We start from the raw sequence: 19786 nt of genomic DNA on the forward strand, positions 1-19786 counted from the left end.
GTTTTTATTCAAGCCCAATTAAATGCAAATAAATTAAATCACCGTGACTATTTTACAAAAGGATATCTGATAATTGTCGTATCACGTAGAAAAGAAATTTTTCACACTTTTCGGAAAAAGAACACAACAAAACACTAAAATACGAAAAAAACTTTAAAAATAAAAAATATTATCGAATACATACGCAATAACATTTGCATAGGTGATGAAACTTGATATAGACAAGAACCATAAAAATTATAACTTTAAAATAACAAGAGCCGCAATCAAACAAAACTATTTCAATGAAAACAGAATCAAAATTGTTAACTCTGAATTCCTGGTAAAGTTGTGATTGAGTTCAAAGTAATAGGTCCATAAAATTACTATATTTTTTTTCCAGTGATTTTGTGAGCCGAAACTACTACAGCAGGCATAACAATGATATAAATCCACGAAAATTCGAGTGAATTCCAAGCTCGTTTGATTCAGAATGGATGACTTCGTGTTGTGGGCCTGATTCCAGAGGGACAGCAGTAGCAAAACTTGGCTTTAGTTAATAAGCGTAAAGTAATATAAAATGTCCAATAAACGACAATAAAACTATATGAAATCTACAATAATACGAATATGAATGTGTTAGGAATATCCACAATAATGTTCGCAGAGACCACGACGAAGGTTTGGCGGAATTTTTAAAACGTTCACAGAAATCGAGGACGTTAAAAAGAAAACCGTAGAAGATTATAAAGAAAGAAAGTCTGAAAAAAATAGCAAAAGTAAAATTTTTGTTAGAAAAACTGATTAGATTCTTAAAAGTAAATGAAACTCCAAAATAGAAAACCTAAAAATCAGATGAAATTTAACCACGTCATTGGAAATAAGTAACATCAAAGCAGAGAGATCTCCACTAAAGAAAAATGGTAAACTTAAAATGATTAAAGGCCCCAATCCTTTTTACTCAGCTTATGTGCAAGAAACTTGCAAAAAATCTAGAAGTTGAGCCAACTAACTCGATTTCTGGCAATAACCCGCTTATACTTAAATTTCTGATTTTTATGTTTTAATTTTTTGGATTTATATCATAAACTTTTCAAAGATGTTGAAGAGCCGTACTAGGCTCGCAAACCACTGTTTAGCCATCTGTGTTGCATGAAATAAAAAACATTCTGTTGTTTTCCTTTCTTTTACTTTTATTTTTTACCCATAAAGTAATTTCAGTTCCCGTAAAATTTGAATGCTTAAAAATATAATAATTGATATTCGCATGAATTGCGAATATAAACTATGAGTATACCATAGAAATAAAACTGAACAGGAGTTTATTAAATGACATTTATTGAAGCATATAAATTGTTTTATACCATTTATTTTCTATAATACAAACATATCTCAATGTATAACTATTTATTTTTAAATACAGATTTACATATCGTATTATTAACGATCATAAAATATAAAATTTTCTTGTTGTTTATACTCGTATATCGCATTGTCGTACATGTACACCTGTAAATACATAATTATTATTATATCTTACATAAGAACAAGTATATTGTATGTATATGTGATGAAAAACTTATTAAATGAAAATGTCCTTTATTTTTTGGTGACTTCATTTAATTTCTATATTAATTACGTGTGTTGTAAATATATTATGTTCAAAAGTTCAAAAAGAAAATGAAATCTAATTAGATTTCTAGATTTTCATTTTATTTTATGATGTTTTTTTTAATATTTTGTAATTTTAGAGTTATAAACCTCTTTGAATTTATTAGAAAGTCGTTAAAATTTTTCTTCCTTTTAGATTACTTAGTTACAAAATAATATTTAAATTTGTTTAGCTTTTAAACCATTAGAGGCCAGGACACCCAAATAAGGATCAAAAAGTCATTAGTTATTTTCAAACCCTGAAGTCAGTAATATTTTCCATTTAACGCAGCCTACTCTACTTTAAATTTCAATTAACATTCTACTCCTTGTTAACCCTCATAAACCACTTTCATGGACTTATCACATAAAAATCTACATTTTTCAAAAACTTATATTTTCTTGTATTGTAACGTTAAACAACAAATCCCTAAGTATAGTTTGGAAATTGTTAACTTAATTAAAAAAATTTAATTCTCAATATTCAAAAATCAATTGTAGATTTAAAACTTAAGCTTTATTACAGAAATTACTATTAAAATTCAAATATCTCGCACTAAAATTGCATATTTTTGGGGGCAATTCCCTTATGTTTTATCTTCTTTCTTTATTACTTTTATAAAAAAACTTTGGGATTAGCTACATTTTGATTGTTTGAAAATAGTTTACAAACTTTAAAACAGTTTTGCTCCTTTTTTTTCTTTCAAACGTTTAATTGATTTATTTGTAAGCAAATTCAGATGTACAACACACACACATACCTACTTACAAATATTATCGTAATTATTACATGAATTTTTCAAGAATTTATTATTAAAATGAGAAAATCATTGAAAATTTTCTTATTATCACTATTAAAAAAAAAACAAAATAAAATAGAAAAAGTAAAGAATCTTAAAGAGGTTTTCGGTTTCCTTTTCTAAAAAAGGATAATAAAAGAAAATTGTTTGACTTCGTAAGCAATTAAAATTTGATTGCCTGACGTGCATTTCAAAAATTTCAATAAAGATTTTCATTCTAAAAATGTCTTAAACTTATTAATATAATTATTCTATGTTTTTATGGCAATAAAATAGCACAATAATTCACAGAATCTGTATACATACATATATACAAAAAATTATTATATTATAATACACAGCAATATATATATACAAAGAATTCACAATAAGAATATCTACATATACATTGGTGTGTACATTTATTTAAAACGTGAACATTTATTTAAAACTTTTATCCTTATACATACGATATTCGATTTTCATACCGTGTAAATTCATTTGTAGTCTTTGACAATAATTATTATAAAATAAAATAATAATTCGATAAAAGTTTTACGTGAACATTTTGACTTTATAAACGAAAATATTTGACACAATATAGATATTTAGTTTACAACAGGGTGATAACAATGAAACTGTGAACACGTGTGTTTTATGAAATATTATTGAGGTTAATAAGACGACACCTCGGATATTCTGTATCACAAAACCACAAATCGTAAGGCGGTGCTTAAGGCAGTGTAAAAACGCTTTCCAAGTGTTTTGTAGGATGACTTTGTTGAAGGTTTTGGGTAGGTTGTTGCATTTAAAGAAGCGGAAAGGCTTATTTGTTTACTTAATTTAGTGCATCGGCCTGTGTGGCAAAAATTTGACTGTTTGGTACTTCATATTATAGGAGTATAAGGGCATTGTAGACATAGAAACAAGGAAGAGAGAGGAATTGGTTTAGATTAGCAGTTAGTTATGTCAAAACAACAAGAAGTTATGTTCCAGGACAAGAGATAGAGTGAGAATTGCAGTTATAAGAAAAGATGAATAAGAATAAGAAAAGATAATGACATTGCGGTCGGCAGAAGAGATAATTATAATCTTTGCTAGGATGTCGAGGTGGAAGAGGAGAAGCCGAGGTTATTCTTATCTTTATAGATCTTCCCTTGATATCTTTTAAACGAAACTTTCCATAACATCCTGTCCCGTTTTTATTCAATTTTATAATAAAATTTTCTTATTTTCAATATTACATCTAATAATATTTTTTTTAATACTATATTTGTAGTACACCAAATATCCTGTTATGAATTTTCATTTAAAATTTTCAATTTACATACAAGATATTAAACTTTAAGTATGTGTGTATGTTAATTTATGTACAAACAAATATACAAAATATATTTACGTATCAGCTCATTATTTTAACAACTTATTTGAATAATAGATGTATTTTTAATGCCTTACTTCTAACTTCCATGTTAATTTGAAAACTTTAAACCAAAAAATATATAAAGGATACGAGATAAAAACCCTTCAATTAAGCGATTTTTATATTTGAATAACAATGCTTTCTTAATGACATATTTATATACTTTATATATGTGTGATTGTAGATAAACATTCACGTATATTTGTAAACAGAAAACAATCACAACATTGTAATGCACAAACACAAGTAATAGGGAAGAACGTAAAATTTGTAATAATAGAAGGCAAAAAGAAAAATGAAAATAAACGAGAAAAATAGTACAGAAAAGACTCTTCAAATAATTTAATAACTTAATGGTTGAAGTAAAATTATTTAGAAAATTTCACCTAATGAAAATTCTATTGAAATTACTAATAGAAAGAAAAAAAAAAGGAGGGGGTTGAAAATTAAATATTAAAGCTGAAAACTTAAAAACAAAAGATAAATTAATTTGGTAAGATGATAAAGGGATAATAACGGAATTTCACGTACAATTGAAAATTTTCATTATGCGTCATTTTCTTTTTTACTATTCGTTCGTTCCCTGCTTCTATACTCTATTTTTTTTTAATTTCTTTCATTTTAATTATTGATAAATGTGATAAAATTAATTGAAATTTCAAAAGGAACAAAGTTAAGCTTAGAAAGAAGTAGTAAAAGTTATTTGCGAAAAAAGAGGAAGAAAGTATTTCCATATTAGTTTCGTTTCAATTCTGTACAAGTAGTTCTTGCATAATCGAAATTATTCTTAATTACAAAATATAGTAATTAAAAATTTAAGTAAATAAAAATAAAACTTGAATACTAATTTATTAAGAATTATTGAGCAGTTCTAGTAAGGCATATCACAAAATTAAATTTTCTTTGCTGTGCGAAAGTAAATTGCAAACTGCAGTAGGAAAAAATGGGGACAGGAAATGAGTTAAATTGTAATTAGGTTTAAACAGAAAAAAATTGGATCTATATTGGAAATTATATTTTTTATAACCAGTTAACGCATGATATACAGCTATAGGGTTTTGTCAGGCAAACAGATATCAAACAAATACAAAGTTTCCAGAACAAGGTACTTCGTAATAAGGTGGGTGCTCCCTAGTACATGCACAATAGTCACATTCATATAGGTATTTAGATTAGGTTAGGTTGCACGGCCCCCCGAAGGGTACACCTAGGCCATTAAGGCCCATTATGATGCCGCCGTATCCCCCCTCTCTCCCTCACCAACACGAGTTCCTCAGAAACCGGCCAAGGTCCCTAGCATTAATATTCGCTAGGTCCGTGACCCGCTCAAAAAAGAGGGACCTAAGAAACACCCGCCTGGAGTTCGCCAACGCCGGACAGGAGCATAGCAGGTGGGTCACTGTTTCCTCCTCCTCCTCGTCACAGCAGCTCCTACAGAGATCCTCCTGGCACGATCGCCAATCAGACAGTGTCCAGTTAAAACCCCTATCACCGCGCCAATATCCCACTGTGTCAGGGAACCCAAACCAAGTTTAACTCGAACTGCCTCGTCATCTCGTTAAGGGACGACCTACAATCAAAGACCGTTCTGAACGTAGAGGTCTCCGATTCCAGCGCTGCAGTGGTCCAGCAGGCGGAAGGAGAGCTCAACTCCCAATTGCTCGGAGTAAACATCCCCACACACCTTTCCGTCAGGTTTGGATCCATCCGTGTAGAAATGGACGGAGCCATCCCTGACCGCATCCCGCCAGCTTTGCCTCGGCAGGACCGATGCCCTGAAGTTCCTTACGAATGTGAGGATCCACCCCGTGCCCACAGTCCGCAAGAATCGAAGCGTGACCCGTGGCACAACACGGCAACTGTGATGCGGCCCCAAGGCGCACTGCAGACTCCGCAGCCATTTGCCTGCCCAGTATATCTAATGGCAGCAGATGCAAGAGAATCTCAAGAGTCTGTGTAGGGGTGGAGCACAAAGCTCCACCAACGCACACCATTACCATCCTTGGAACCCTGCTGATTAACCTTAGGTTTAAGAAAATACGGAGCGCCGGCCACCACACCAGAACTCCGTACATCAGAACCGGTCTCACCACCGCGGTGTACAACCAATAAACCATGTTTGGTTTTAGGCCCCACCTCTTCCCGATGGCCCTTTCGCACGAGTAAAGCGCAATAGTTGCTTTCTTTATTCTCTTCATGATGTTAAGTCTCCAGTTCAGCTTTGAATCCAGAACAAGCCTCAGGAATCTAGCCTCCCTGCTGAAGGATAGGCCGATTCCGCCAAGTTTCGGAGGAGCCACATCCGGAATCTTATATATCCTACTGAAAATGACTAGCTCCGTCTTTTGAGGTTTAATAGATAGCCCACAGTCGGTCGCCCAGTTCGAAACTAGACTAAGAGCTCTCTGTATCAGCCCATTTAGTGCATGGAGGATCCAGAGAAGAGGAGAAAGCACACCCCCGCCAAAGCTGGCCCTGGTGGATCTGCCCGACAGCATTTTCCGTTTCAAGGCAGTCAGGGAGCCATGAACTGAGGGCTCCGACAGAGCCTGAGTGATCGACCGCGACCTGACATTGTTGAAATCGCCTTCAATATCTAGGAAGGCAGCCAGTGTGTATTCCTCGCAGTTAAGGGACCCTTCAATGTAGTGTATCAAGGAGTGTAGGGCCATTTCCATTGACCTACCCTTCCTATACGCATATTGCTCCTTATGTATGCGTCTATCAATTTTTAAACAGTTATCAATTGAAAAAACTCTTTTTGCAAAGGAAAAATCAATAATACGGCTACTTTTCTCAGAAATTGTAGTTGAAATCGTTTGAATTCCTTTGTCATAATTGCCTTGTAACTTCAAGTTGCTGTATAACTTCAATTATAATTAATTCATTTATATCTCAGAAAATATTTTAATTCAAATGCAGAGCACAAACTTAACTGCATAGTCACTTTGATAACATAACATGGCCATCTCTGCATTCAAAAAACTGTATATTTGAAACGAATTCTTGCAGCAGTCACTTTGCGACTCTTAAAATAATTTATCTGGGTCAGATCTCCTTTTTCACCTTTCAATAAATACAAAAATTATTCGGAACAGATTTTTTCCCTTTTTATACATTCACCATTTTTATAACCCAATTAAGAAGGGAGATGTAGATGGAGATTTGTGATTGCAGTTTATTTTAATTTTTAATATTTTTTTTTTTGGTTCTGTTACAATTTTATTGAAGTTACTAATCGCTTTAATGTGGAATTTAGAAAAAAAAAGAAACAAATTAATAAAAAAAAATTCCCATAAACTTGTTTTTTTCTTGCAAATTTCTAATAAAATAAGCAGATCAAGGATTTTTTTACCTTCTTTTTTGCACCAGTTTTAAATTTTCAATTTTGTTTTTTTTTGTTTGGTATGTCTACCAAAAAACCAAAAATTTTGAATTAAAAGTATTAAAAAATTACTTCCAATAAAAAAAAACCAGAAGAGAAGAAGAAAATAAAAACGCCCCTTTATAATTTAATAATTTAAATTCAGAAGCTCAAAAAAAAAAAGGCAGCTTTCAAATTTTTTCCCTAATTTTTCCTTTTTATTTTTCTATTACTAATATTTTCTTTATAATTTCTTTCCTTTATATCTTAATTTTTTTTCCATCCTCCGGTATATACCTGTGTAACCCTTATCTTTTTATATATTAACTAAATCCCATGTTTTCTGTTACGTTCGTTTGTTGTTCGTACAAAATAAAAAAGTCTAGCGAAATCATATAAATGTAAAAAAAAAACGAAAAAGAAGAGAAAAAAACAAGACATTTAAACTTTAGGAGAGCGGCAAGTGAGCGGATAATGTAGAGAAACAAAAATTATATAAGTACAAAGATAAAGAAAATGAAGAGCGAAACGGGTACATTAAAGGGAAAGAAAAGAAAACAGGGTTTTCAGAAATAAACATGGTTTTATAGAAATAAATTGGATTCTTGCCAATAATAAATTTTATAGGATAACCTTTCGCCATTCACAAAGAACGTTATCATGATTTTAACCTCCTACAAAAATACCAAAAAAAATAAATGGAAAAATTTTTCAATATAAAAAAAAAAACAGATAGCATAAGGGTTGGTTTTGCGGATGAGTTGCTCCTTTTTTGTATCTGCACTTTTGTCTCCCTTTGCAAAAAAGAAACTAAACTGATACAGGTTCACATTGCCAATGTAATAAAAATAGTAGTTGTTTTTTTTAATCTCCTATTTCCGAAAATTTATTTTTTTTAGATTTCTTTAAAGTGATCATAATATATAAATGATATAAAAAAAAACAGAAAAAATACTGAAACTGAAAAGGGATATTAAAGATTTACTCTTTCAGAATTACATAAGTGTGTCGTTGCCTATAGATATACAGTGCACAATACACAAATATACATATAAGCGCCTATAATATAAATTTTCTATATAAAGAATTTCAACTCTTTGTGAAGAAAATAATAAAATAATATAGAAAATGAAAAGAAAAATAATAAAATTAAAAAAGATTTTTTAATGTTTCCAAAAAATACAGAAAAAAAAGAAACAAACAAAGAAAAGAAAAACAATCATTCAACCAAACTCTAAGTTTTCTTCGGAATAAATCAACAACTGTAAAGTTTACATAAGAATTCGTAATGTGATTTTGTAAACTAAACCACTCTATAAATTGAAACAGACTGTTTGATTGCTTAATTACATGCGATCATACGGTTGCGTGTGCGCTCTCGAATATATACCTATAACAAATAAGTAGGCAAACAGTCTGCCTGGCCCTTAATCCACCATAATGCTATATAAATGTAAAAAAATTTATAATAAATTCAAAATTAATAAACTTAAAATGGGTTAAAACCTCCAAATTTTGCCCAAATAAGATCAAATTAATCGATTAGCATTTCTCCATTAGTAGTATTTCTCCAAAAGCACATTACTCCAAAAATATTTAATGGTATATTTTGTTTCCATAACCTAATTATGTTGCTAAAACTCTGAATCCAATTATGGTATGTTGCTAAACTCTGCCTTTCCAAATGAGTACACGGAAACGCCGTAGTTATATCCGGAACTATTAACAGTTTAGAATAATAGAACTTCGAAAAGAACCATGACAATCCTGCAATTAAAGGAGGGAATTGTTCATAGAAATGTAATGGCTCTTCCTCTTCAAAATAAATTCGATCTATTGAATTATTAAAATACTCAGCATTTCAGTGTGTCATAAATATGTGACAATGGCCGAAAAGTACCTACATATGCACAATATATAGTCTTCTGTTTGAAATTCTTTATATTGGTTATTGGATATTTGTTACACATTTATAACATTTTTCAATGTCTTTTGTCTACTGATTTAGTTCACAATTCGTTTAATTTGTACTAATCTGCAATTTATTAAAAAAATATGTTAATAAGATTTTGAATGTTGTAATGCGCCACCCTTTTGCGCCATCCCCTCCCCCCCTCATTTTGTCAAAAACGTTTAACCAAAATAATAATACAATTGAAAAAATTCACAATTTTTATTCACAATATATAGAAATATGTACATACATAGAAAAAATAAATACATATATTGTATATATAAAATAATAATATTTATATAAATTAGAATTTCGAATACAACTAATACCAAAAATTGGAAAAAAAAAATCATTTCAATTGCTTTTCCAAAAAATTTTCATTTTATGGACATGTAAATCTTCTCTGTATTAAAAATATTATATAATATAATGTTATACACGTATGTGTTTGTGCATCTGGTATTGTATATCTTAATACTCTTATATTTGCAAATATAATAAACTCTTAATAAAAAAATATTTGAAAAAATATAGAAACCGAAAAAAAAACTGAAATCTAATTTTAATTTAGATTGAATTGAATAAATTTTCAAAAAAATATAAAATGGATATTAGCTAAAAATATCGAAAGGGTCAAAATATTTATTGAAATTGACTGAATCAAGTAATTTTTCTGAGAAAATCATAAAAATTACGCTTATATAATTTATTTTTTTCTTAAATATTAAGATGCGGTATTTACTTTGAATAAATTTATTTATTTTTGGCTTAAGCTTTGGTAACTGTTATAATAAAAGTGATATAAAAAGGTAACCATCGAATTATTTACTTAATTTGGCTGGGTAAAATCAAACAGTAAATTCTAATATTGTTGTAATAAATTGTAATTTAAAGTGAAATAAAAATAAAAGACTAATTTTTATTACTATAATTTACGGAAATGCTTTGGGAGATTTATAAACATAGTGAAGATAGGATGGACTTTACATAGCAAGGAATTACCTTACATAGGTTGACTGTGGAGTGAAAATCTCAACAATACTGCCAGACGAGTAATTAGTAAAGCGAAAAATTTTGGTGGAAATTAATTTTTGGAGCAGATTGAGTACTATACATAGCAAGAGACTAAAGTTAATTGAAACCTTTCTAAAACAATTAAAGTCTAAATTATGAATTTTTAAAAACTAATCTAAAACAATCAATAGAAACGAAAATAACAATTTAATATTTTACAAAAACAAAAAAAAGCTATAGGAAGTTTCGTTTCTGAACAAACTGTGAATTTCTCCTGCTGTTTGCAAATCCTGTGTGTCGCACTGGCAACCATCTACATCACCTAATGGTGCTAACAAAGGAAAACCAGTTTGCCCGATTGACTACACATGAGTAGAACTGGACATCATCCGCACACAGGTGCTTTTTAACTATGTTTTAATTAGTTCCGTGTGATTATATTTGTTTAAAATAATTTTAATTTTTCGTTTGAATGTGGGCACCATATATCTAAATTGAAAAGGACTGGCTTTCAATATTTGTTTGTAAATACGGAAACTTTGTGGAACACTGATAGAATTGAATCACCACCCGGCAGCAAAAAAATGTCACTCAGACAATTTTCTCGCATTTTTTTAACACTTTATTATTTTTACATTTTGTACCTTGGAAACTGAAGAAAAATACTGTAATTTTTGAGTTTATCCCGCTCTAGCTGCAATATTTCATCTTATTTATTAGCCGCTTCAGCCGCATTAAGCAATCTAATGAAAAATTTATTGCAAATGAATATGAATCGGAATATTAAAAGCAAATTGCACATTTAATTTATTAAACAAACTAGACTGTAATCTTCCTCTGCTTTTTGCATAAATACTTGAATCATATTAATTGAAATTTAATGAAAGTGACCTACTTATTTCAAATGGAACCGGAATTTTTAATTTATTTTTAAAATTCATTAACACAATTTCTAAAATATTTCACTTATTTTTGAATTTAACAAAAACTATATATACAATTATACTATATTAAATTTCTAAATAATTATTTTTGATATTTTGTATAGCAATGCATCTATGGTATACAATAGAAGAACTAAAAGTAAATCTATATAATAATTTTAAAACTATAATTTTTATTGAATTAAAAAATTAATTTAATAACTATATATGAAGATGGTTGGCATTAAAAAATCATTAATATTTTGTATGTTTTTTGTTTTTGTTTCTAGAAGGATAAAAAATATCTACAGAAATTCTTAATATTTTTCATATCTCATTTACTTTCCCACATAGAACTAGACCACAATGTTGTAAATTTAAAAAATTTCTGTTTTTTTCTTTTAGTTCTACATTTTGTATAGTTATTGCTGACCAAATCATTTAGATGAAAATAAAGTTTCTACAATCATAGATTTTAATTTCTATATCGTAGTTAAAAAATAATCTCTTGTAGATTTTAATTTTATCTATATTCCGCTTCAGTTCAATTGCATACATGCATTTTACTATTATCTTTTTCCGTAAGATTTTAAAGTTTAATACTGTGTAATTATATAGAAAATAAGTTTTAATATGTTTAAGTAAAAGGAGAAAAAAGGCCACAATATACATTTGAAAAGTAAGAAATATTCCTTCAACATTGACCAAACACTAGAAAAACCTGTCACGCTACAGCTCACCTCTCTTATAAATCTCGATAGTCAGCAAGACATTTAATAATTTTTCGAAATATTCACCAAAAGGTGCATATACCTCCTCCTTTCCATCAAGAACGGCCACTCGCAGAAACCATAACCCACATTCTTCCCCACCGGAATTCCTTGACAGCCTCGGCAGGCATTCGATGATCTTATTACCAAAATCTCCCAGCCATATTTTATAAGGTTTCCTATATCCTAATTTTCTTAGTTGATCGGAGAATATCAGGAGATAATAGAAAAATTAATCGATCTATTACGTCGCTTTCACCATTTGCGCCATCTTTTTTTTGCTATACTCAGGAACCAAGCATGAAATGACCGTACTCACATAACAAAATGCTTTTACCGCCTCAAGAATTGGGGCCGAAATGTATTAGATTTATCCACAAAGGTAATAACACCTCGGTCTTAATCCAGATTCAGCAAATTCCGTTTATTCCCCCCAAAATACGTATACCTTAGGATTTCAAAGCTTTTAAAGTAATTTCTATAGAGGTAATTCCATAAATATTATAAAATCAACTAAATTTCCAATCAATACTTTCGACTTAATATCGACAAATAAATCGGATTCCATCGAAATCTAAATATCATTTGGCTTTAAATCAGTTTATAACTTAAATATTTTACCAATATTCAATCCCAATCTAAGGTACAATAATACTCTATATATACATAGTTATATACACATTTAATTTTAAGTATTACATAATAATATTATAAATTTACAAAAACAAAATATTCCAAAAATTTTCCAGATGGTCATAATCTTCCTTACATGGTTAAACACTTACTTTCATTTTGTTTTTCTCTTCAATTGTTTTTTTTTTCGTTTTGATTGTACATCCTTATAATGTACACCGTATGTATGTTTGTATGTATGTATGTAAAATGATTCCTTTTGTATAATGTTCAAATTTCACAAAAGTTATAATAGAATTTTAGGTAAATAGAAATCAACCACTGTAAAAGTAATAAAGGTATGGTAGTCTAAATTTATTGTATTAATAATTTTGTTTTTTTTTTCTTGGTTTTTCTTCTATTGTATAGTATTCCACCAATATACTGTTATATTAGAAGAAAGATTTAAATATTATTACTGTTATTGTATAAAAATATAAGACAATTATTTTCAATGTACTTAATATGTTTGTATATATAAGTAGTAGGTATATAATAACATTAGAATGTAATCATGGTAATGTAGAACAGGTTCAATTTACATTTTAACAATTAAATTGTTTAAGAATTCATTTTTAAAAATTATTTTAAATTTACATACTGTTATATATATATATACATATTATAATATTACTGCTGATGGGAATTGAAAATAAGCACATGTACAATGTTATACAAGTTTATATTATAACAGTATATAAAAATAAATATGAAATGGTTTTGTTAATTGCACTGGAGATTAGTAACGATTTAAATTTAAATAAAAAATAACTTATATACATGTAAATTTAATTGTTATATATATATGGAAATACATAGATATATACATAAAGTGAAATTATATAACAAAATGGCAAAGTTTGCATTTCCATACCATTTGTTATAATTTTAATAAATAAACACAAAAAATTAAAAAACAAAAAGAATTTTTTAAAATAAATGCCTTGTACTAAAATAAATTTAAGGATAATTGCATATACTGCAATATTTTGAAGATTCCAAATGATATTTTCCATCTCTTTCTTTCTTTTTTTTTAACCATTGTACAAAAATTTTAAATATTTCTCATATTTCTAACATTTTTTCATTAAATCTTTAACCACATTTATTTTTTTTTTATTTTACCTGAACATTTGCTACTGGAAATTTTATTTTGTTTTTTTTTTTTTAAATGAATTTACTTTAGTGGTAAAATTTTATTTTAATTTCTAAATCAGCATTTTATTTTCAAGAAATTTTTATTTATTTTATAAATTAAGACCACGGTGAAATAAACAATTTATTATCGTTTAGCTAGAAAATAGGCAAGCACTAAATTGTAAGTGTTATGAGGGTAGAAAGACAGAAAAACATATTAAGCTCTTTAAACTCCCCAAAGATGAAATATAGTGTGCAAAGTTGTTGAAAGCTTGTGCTATAAAAGTATAGTATTCTATGAATGCTATGAATGAGTGTATTCAGATCATCAGTAGAATCTGATTATTGTTTAATAGATGTTTTATTAAGCTCATCAACAACACCATTTATGGAACGACGCTATACCGAGCCAAAATACTCCGAATATTGCCGAAACTATAATTAATAGAACCAATATAGGAAAAAATAGGAATGTACGGTAAAAGTTAATAAAAAAAACTTGGGAATATCAAAAGTGGTATGCTTAATAATATCTTAACAGTCTTATGATATGGAAGCTATAAATGATAATGCTGTAAATATTGGTTCTCAAACCAAGATTTACAACAAACCAAATTAAAATATTTAAAAATATAGTTCATTATTTTTTCTCTCAATTTATTTCTTGTTTTTAGATGGAACTTAGAAACTACTAAAGATCGAGAAATAGTGAAAAAAACTCCAACTGACCAGTCAAAAGCACAACATAGAATATATAAAAAAATTATTTATGAAACGCCCAATTAAAAGACCAAAACAGAATGGATAGGATTTAAAATGATTTCCGGAGAAGATTACATCAGCTATAATCTCTAGTAGGAATAAAATCATACCCGCTATTGTAAAAAAGGGAGTAATAATCTCTACTATTAGTGTCTGTTTTAAAAAACTGAGCTGCTAAATTTCCAATGGAACCTGGTATAATAAAAACAGCAAGTAAAATTTATTAAATAACCCCGGCAACAAATTCACAAAATATTTCACTTAACGAAGATATGTAAAAAAGCCTGTATTTCAAAATTAGATAGAATACAGAAGAATACGCGAATACTAAACACAAAAAAAATAATATAAAATTACGATACTTGTAGTTTTTCTTTCAATATGTAGTAATTTCTTTCGTTTTGAATTTTTCAGTTTCGAGTCATACGACGTAACGAATTTTGCGAAAATTATTAATATATAAATTGAATGTTAACCAAGATCGCCTTAAAGCATAAGTATGTAGTTTTAAAATTACTGTACGCTCGCGTTTTATTCAAATCCGAACCACCATTTGTTTTTTTCGTAATTGTGGTAATATAATCTACAATTTATTGTAAGAAAATTGAAGCAATCGGAACTGAGAATAAATCTTATCAAATATATTTTCAATATATGACGCTATAGGCTGTAACTACAAATTTCTTTAATTTGACCTATCAAAAGTAATAAAGAGGTTTACTTACCTATTGTGGGAATCCCAACAAAGGTTCTCAAAAATTATATAACAATTACTCACTCTTAATAGATCTACAATAAAACGTCATCATACGTTGAGCTCTTATTTAGCATTTCATACCATGTTATTTAAATATTATGACTTTATGACATTTTATTAAAGTCATGATGACAAGTTTCTACTCTCTTTCTCATATTTTAAAAATATTTGTTCATTGTATTACGCCTTAGTGTAGTGTTGACAGTTCAAAATGTGCTTTTAGCATTAATTTCATAAATTCAAATTTCAATGTGGCTTTATCATAAGCCATTGGAATTTTTAACAATTAATTATTTTCAGATTTACAATTTTTCATACATATAATATACATAAATATATATTTCTTGTTGGTTTGAGTATTTTTCAATTCACAATATTTTAATTAACTTTTTCAAATACCATTCATCACAATTATTAATAAATAATTAAAAAAAAAAAACAGCAACAAAAAATTACAAAAATCATTTTATTTTCTCTTTTTCTCCTAAACACACAGTCAATATTAAATATTAACTTTGAATTTAAAAAAAAAGAGAGAAACAAAAATATTTTTATAATTGAGATTCGCAGTATGTTTATTTTTCTAAATATTTTTGTTGTCTATACGGTATTTTCTCAAAATAATTATAAGGGGAAGGGGACGGGAGGAGAGCTTAATTTTTAATCCTAAAATATTTTATCTGATTAATCACTAAATTATGTGGTTTCAAAAAAAAAACTCATAATAATTTCTTCTGTTCTAAGCTAGATAAAATTTGTAAATACATGTATGCACACATACTTATATACATATACATTATTTAATATGAGCATAAAAATGATTTTTTGGATGAGTTGGTGTAGCGCAAAAGAAATTCGTCACAGTAGAACACCAGCTAATCTCACCATTATTAGATGTCATTCTATTTTTTGCTACTATTGTGAATGTGTTCTGTTATCTTTTTGTTTTATTTTATTATAAGATTAAGTTGAAGACAATAATGATTATACAAAATACTGATAATTAATTTAAACATTAATTTCTGTTCATTTTTTGATTTTTTTTCCTTTTCGTTTTTGTTGCTATTTGTTATCATCTGACAAACTAATCAAGTCTCCAAAAAAAAAACAGAAAATCCAAAATAAAAATAAAATACAAAAATATTTTGTTTTAAGGCAAAAAATATAATGAAAAATCAAGGAAGTATTTAAGTGATAAAATGGTACGCCATACTTCGATGTTGTTACCTAATCATAAGGTATACAACAATATTAAGAAAATATTAAGAAAATATTATTAAATAAATCGACCCCTCTGTTTTATACTACCCAACACATTGGAAGCTGTACACTTTAATTCAAATGCAAACATTCAAAGAGACAAATTTTACAGTAAAGGAAAGAGAGGATGTGAAATGAAATGTAAAGCTTTCAAGCACGCTACTTTCAATACGCTGCATAAAATTTATTCCGCAGTCGCTATTAAAACCCGTTAAAATTATTTTGGAACGGGAGTATTGGGGATAATTGTAATTTATAAATCGTAATTAGTGGACTAACTTATCAAACATTATTCGTTTCGGATTTCATTGGATTGGATTACATGCGTTCAATTCTTTGGAGAAAAAAATCAGATGCCATCTTACTCTCATCAAATAAAATTCCCGTTAACAATGTTTGATATTCAAAACTAAAACTGAAACAGTTAAATCTGTTGGCTGGAGTGCTATGTGAAATGCAAAATCGATTAATTCATCCAAAACAAATAAACAACCTATTACAGAACAAATAAATTTTTAAAGTTTCAAATAATTTTCGAATGAAAATCCACCATCCTTAGCTCAACGTTAAATGCTGCCTGGATTTGCTACTACGTTTATACTTTAATATAACAAAAATAATTACACAATACATAGGAAACCTTCTCACACCGTCCATTAAAATAAAATATCACGACTATGATTGAAAGCATATAAAAGCAATATTTTTCCTTTTTCCTATTTTTTTTAAATTTATTATAAAATTTATGAAATAATTTATTGAAGTATCCTGTTTTTGTGATACAAAAACCTTTATAAAAAATTGTCGGTTTCCAGACATTTCCGGTATACAAATAAAAATATGGTATGTATAATAAAAAATTTATAATATAACATTATATAACTAATTTGAATGCATAAAATCTAAAACCTAAATAGCATATTTAAAGGCGCAAAATTATACACAATATAATAACTTGTATATTTTTGTTATTGAACAATAAAATTGTTAAGTAACGAATTATAATATTCTTTGTTATTCCAATCATTTCCTGAAAACTTTTTAAAGGACTTCATAAATATATGAGCTCCACAGTTTAATAACACAGCGATTGCAATCCACAATACTCGTAATTGTGCTATTGTAACATAAATGGTTATGCCTGGACAATTTCTGAACAATTCTTAAACAAATTGAGGTTTATTTAATTAGTACAAAAGTACATAATAAACGTAAAAGTTCCAATATAATAATCGAATGGTGCAAATTCACAAAAAATAATTTTCTAAAAATAAAAAAAACACACACACAAAAACACTGACAGAATTAAGAAAAATTCATCAACGAAAAGAAGAAAAAAATTTAAAAAATTTTATTCCAAAAATTTTCCCAAAATTAATGAGTTTTTCTTTAATTCGATAAAAATCTATATGCCTTGTTCCTATACATTTTGTTTATATATGTTGGTGTGCAATTTACAAAATAACAATAAAATATTTTGTATATTGTACATAGAAACACTTGACGCGTTACTCAATGTCAAATTGTATCATGATTTTTAGAAACTTAAGAATAACAATAAAACAACAATATAAACAACAATTCATAGAATAAGAAAAAAAAGAAAAAGAACCGCGAAAATTTTCCCTTGCAGTAATTATATTAGACCAAACAATAGAAGTGGTATACATATAAAGAAATGGTGGCAGCGCGGTAACAGTTAAACTCCAATATAATTAATTATTTAGGAAAAAAGTTGTCAGAAAAAAAAACATAAAAGTTTCTTCATCTTGGTTTTTTTTTTTCATCTCATTCCTTTTTTCTTTTTTATATTTAAAAATTTTAATATTAACATTTCTTGTAATTATGAGGACGACATGCATAAGAAAGGATAATTTAAGAATAACGACAAAAGGAAAAAAAACAAAGAAAAATTAAGAACGGAGACAAGAAGAGAGCCGAAATTAATATAGATTGTATGTATGTATATGCGTGTGTATATTCATAAGTATATATAAAAAAAAATAATATCATTATCCTTTTTTGTTTATTAAAGAAAATATAAAAATGGCGAGAAGAAGAAGAAGCAGGAGGAGAAAGAAAAAACAATTATAAATTAACGACATAATTAATTTGTATATAGAAATTTTATGTGTTTGAATATGATCAAATCCTTTTAAGATCCGAAATGGCTTCTTATTTGATTTAACACAATCTATTTAATGAACTATTACTTTATAACATGGGATTAGTATTGAAAATTTTCCTCTTTTCAATCTATAAAACAATATTTTACGAAAAGTACAACTTTAATACAAGATTTTTGCACTTCGATACATAGCCTTAGTCACTCATTTCTCAAATATGAACTTGAAAAATCTTTATAATATTCTGGTGCGGAAATGTTCCAATTCAAAGTTTCTATACATAGAAAGAAAAAAATCTCGTAAGGTAGCCTTTCAGTAGTTCTTTGTTAAAAGCACGTACCCCTAAAATTATGCAAAATTTATGAATTCTCTGGAATTAATAATTTAAATTATATTTTATAAATTTTTGTATAGGAGAACAAACAGTTAAGACAAACGTTTCCAAATAACAAAAGGCAATATTTATTAGGTATTTTATACGAGCTTAAAGACTACATCACAAATTTTGCTTTTCACTTTAATCTTTGTCTTATTTAAAGATAAAGTACAAGTCAAGAAATTTGATTGTATCATATTATTTGCGAACAATTGAACAGTTTTATAAACGCAAATTGGAATTTTAGTTGAGTAGGGTATTTATTGTAATCTTCGAAATTTTAATTTAAAATTTTGAGTAATATTTTATTGATCTTAAATCTAGCAATATCTTATATACTATACAATGAAAAGTATTGTTAAAAAACCTGAGAGTTTCAGTACTCACGTTCCCTTTTCCTATGCTCCCTCCCTCTTTTAATATTTGCACATGGTACACATACCTGACTCGTAACATATTCAAATTAAAACATAAAACATAATTCAAAACATCAGAAAAGGATAAAATTTTTATTTCTGAGAAGGCATCAGATGCCAAAGAAAAACAACAAATTAAGTTCACCGTTAAATACCAAGGAATAAGATTTTTTACATACATTTATCGGGTCTTTAACAATTCAACTTTGATAAAAAGTCAAGTGCAAACTGAATGAATTTTACTAACCATAACATTTTGTATAACATTTTCAGTAACATTTTTTTTATGTACCATACAGAGAGTATAACAGAATTTCATTTACTTTCCATGCGCTTTGTGAAAGCTTTGTGCACTAAAAAAAAAATTGAAATTTAGTACTAAAATTACTTTTTGTTTTAAGAGAATTTTATTATTTTCGAATTC

Source organism: Condylostylus longicornis, unplaced genomic scaffold (genome assembly GCF_029603195.1).
Source record: "Condylostylus longicornis isolate FDR11 unplaced genomic scaffold, ASM2960319v2 ptg000092l, whole genome shotgun sequence".
NCBI classification, from domain to species: Eukaryota; Metazoa; Arthropoda; class Insecta; order Diptera; family Dolichopodidae; genus Condylostylus; species Condylostylus longicornis.